General features: G+C 39.4%; 1 protein-coding gene across 2 annotated transcripts in view; it reads left to right on the top strand.

Moving 5' to 3' along the window:
* Nucleotides 1–710: 710 nt before the first annotated feature.
* The window catches only part of LOC107660299 (kelch repeat and BTB domain-containing protein 2-like), a 32,726-nt gene continuing 29,965 nt past the window's right edge, over nucleotides 711–3,471 (top strand). For both annotated transcript variants that reach the window (XM_016449580.1, XM_016449581.1), the window contains exon 1: nucleotides 711–1,207. The gene's annotated coding sequence lies outside the window, so the exon portion shown is untranslated. The remainder of the gene's footprint in view (nucleotides 1,208–3,471) is intronic.

The raw sequence follows: 3,471 nt of genomic DNA, 5'->3' as shown, positions 1-3,471 counted from the left end.
TAGTTTTACCGAGCAAACAGCAGAAGCGGCGAGAAAGACCGTGGCAGCTGGCAGAAACAACTAGTGGCAACTGCCTTTGACTCCTGGTAAGAACTATGGCAACTGATACATAAAAATGTACTGTATAATAATAATAATAAAACTGTGGGAACTTTGCATCATCATTTAAAAAAAAACATCACCGCACGCCACTGAGTACAGTGTAGTTTTACCGAGCAAACAGCAGAAGCGGCGAGAAAGACCGTGGCAGCTGGCAGAAACGACTAGTGGCAGCTGGGGATGCCACCGGAAGTGGCGCTGCGACCTGCCGCTGCCAGGATTTGCGCTTGCTCTCTCTCAGGACACAGCCTCGGTAGGATGCAGCCTTCCGTTTGAGAAGCACCCCCTGTAGTGCCAGGCCAGCCCAGTACGTGCTAATTGGCGCGCCCCCTCCTGCTGGTCGCACGCTAGGCGACCGCCTATTTTGCCTATGCTTAGAAACGGGCCTGTTCTCCAGTATATTAATTTCAATATTTGAAATTAGATTTGGTAGAATGAAAGTATGAAGCTAAAGGATAGTGATCGCACTGTACGATGTCATCAATATAGAGAATGTTTTTATTAGCATTATTTACTTTTTTCCCCTCACATCATCCTGGCCAGCCCGTTCCCACCCCCTTCGTTGACACGATTGACGTTGGTTTCTCTTCTACCAGTTTTATTCTCAAGCTGCTAGCATGCAGTTAGCTTTCCTGATCGAAGCAACTTCTTAAATTAGGCGTCCTTAGCTCACGCGTTGTCTAACGGCCTGAATAAGTCACTTCACAATTTCTTACATAGTTTAAGCTTTTTTAGTGCATGATCGATCTTCTTTGATACATTAACATCAATCTGTTCGATTGCAGGAAATTATTGTTTGTATAAGGGGAACAAGAGCTAGCTAGCTAGCAGCGTTAGCATGTCAGATTTTCTCATGCGGATATATTTAGCTACATACTGCTATAGCAGTGATCAGTGTGTAATATGCGCTTGACTTTTCTTTAAATACTGAAATTATGATCAGGGTGTAAGGGTGTTTGATGTAGGCACATAAAGCATCGGGCTTCGATCCGGTTAGGACAGAGCATTTTTTTAAGCAGCCCGCTGTCTGTGAAAAAAAAGCTTCGTCTTTGTGTTGTGGATCCTATAGAAACGCACAGCAGCCGGAGTTCCAAGCAGCACATCAGAGGTAAGGTGACCTCTAACAGGCCTGTTTAACGGCGCAGTGTGGCTATGAACCGGATAACTGCGTCTCTTTTCGGCTCCAGATGTGAGCAACTGTTAACTGAAGCTAAAAATGTTTGCGGGTATCACAGCGAGATATTGATGTCTCATTATAGTACTCAATACTACAACATGATAATGCCGGGGCAAAACACGTTGAAATTAGTACTGTACGTAACTGTACGAGTAAAGTTAAATAGCTGTTTCTTCGACGTTTATCATATATAGTGAGGAATGTGGATGTATGGGTTCATGTGGTGGTGGCATTATGAACTCATTAAAAGGGTCATATGACGTTGCTAAAAAGAACATGTTGTGCATTTGGTGTAATGCAATGTGTTTATGCGGTTTAAGGTTCAAAAAACATTATTTTCCACATAATGTACATTATTGTTTCTCCTCTTACAAAGCTCATCCTTCTGAAAAGCGAGGTGTACACTGATTGGCCAGATATCCAGTGCGTTGTGATTGGCTGAATACCTCAAGCGTGTGACGGAAATGTTACGCCCCTTACCATACTGTGATGCCGTGTCCCGGCGCGACAAGACAACACCAATAAAACCCATTATAAACAAGGCATTTGTTGCATCCAGTGGGGACATAATTACTGATTATAATGACTTATACTGTCTTTTTACGGGTTGCGTTGTGTATCACGCCGCGTAAACATAAAACCATGTCTGCATTTGTGATCGGAGAAACGACAAACAACTAGTGGTCGACCGATATATCGCCAAGGCCCATATTTGGCATTTTTTAAATATCGGCATCGGCCGATAAGTTTTCCTGTTTGGCCGATGCGTTAATGCGACTTTTATTTTGACGGCGCGACGGACTTTTATTTTGACGGCGCCTGAGCACTGTGCTCACATTCTCCCTCTTTTTCGCCGTCGTCGTTAACAGTTCTGTCTAGGGATGCACCGAAATGAAAATTCTTGGCCGAAGCCGAACAAAATGAAACACTGGGCCAAAGACCGAATACTGAACACGTTTTTTCGGTATGATTTTCCTCCCATTTAGGTCTGTTTTGCCATTTTTTTTTTTTTTCACCATTGCATAAATTAAATAGCCAAATGTGCTTTTTATGGTTTTGTCCTGCTTTTCAAAAAAAAAAAAAATCTATTACAAAACAACAATTAAAAAATATTTACTTAACACTGAACATTTTTTTAACATTCTATCAGACATTACCCTTTACTTCACTACATTTTTGAATGAGTATCTGTACTCTTAACTCCACTACATCTGAAATGAGTGTTGCAGTTACACATTACATTTTGCATGGACCTAGCTTTTTCTGCGGCAGTTTATTTCTGCTACAAAAGATGTGATACTGCCAACTACAGAGCACTGAAAGTACTGCGTTTTGCCCTTACTCACCCAAACTTGTCAACAAGGCTACTTTATGTGAATGCGAGTTCCTTAGCAAGTATTTGTGAATCAGAGGTGTTTTATGAGATGAGGACATGACTGCAGCCAGCAATGAGGCCCAAACCAGCACATCCACTGCAAGAAGGCTTCGGCTTTTTAATTTTACTTAACATTATTTTATTTATCCATTATACTGAAGATACCTTTTTGAAAGATATTGTTTTTTGTAGGGTCCGATTCCGATACCTAGGGTTCGTTATTGGCCGATACCGATCCGATACCAGTGAAGTTTTTTTCCCTCATTTAAATAAATCTAGAATTTATATATCTCTCTGTGTGGAAATTATAATCATTCTTTTACAATCTACTAGAGACAGACTACTTCATTATAAAGAAAAATGAAATAAACAATAAATCTGAAAAAATGTAGGCCTATGTATATTTATAATCTATGACAAAAATGTATCAAACTAGGTTAGTGGATAATTCGGCAGCAAAAGTTATTCTAGAAAAATCAGTGCACAATAATTATAGAAATCCAAACATGTAGTGAAAAAACAATATTTTGTGGGAAACAAATAAAAGTGTTGCACTAAATATGTTAAAATGTTACACATTGCTATTTGTATTATTATAAAATCCATTCATTAAAAACATTCATGAATGTATTTATATATAAGTATATACTATAAAATTAAAATACATTTCTTTTTAAATCTATAGCATATTTTTTAATAAGGCAACAACATATGGTAGATACGATAGGACAAAACAAATACAGTGCAGCACGAACTGTTTTTATACAGTCTATGAGCACGAAGCGCTTACAATGTGCGCATCCGGTGTGAAGAATGATGC

The sequence above is a fragment of the Sinocyclocheilus anshuiensis genome, unplaced genomic scaffold (genome assembly GCF_001515605.1).
Source record: "Sinocyclocheilus anshuiensis isolate Anshui unplaced genomic scaffold, SAMN03320099.WGS_v1.1 scaffold1871, whole genome shotgun sequence".
Lineage (NCBI taxonomy): Eukaryota > Metazoa > Chordata > Actinopteri > Cypriniformes > Cyprinidae > Sinocyclocheilus > Sinocyclocheilus anshuiensis.
This window is presented reverse-complemented; position numbering and strand designations above follow the sequence as displayed.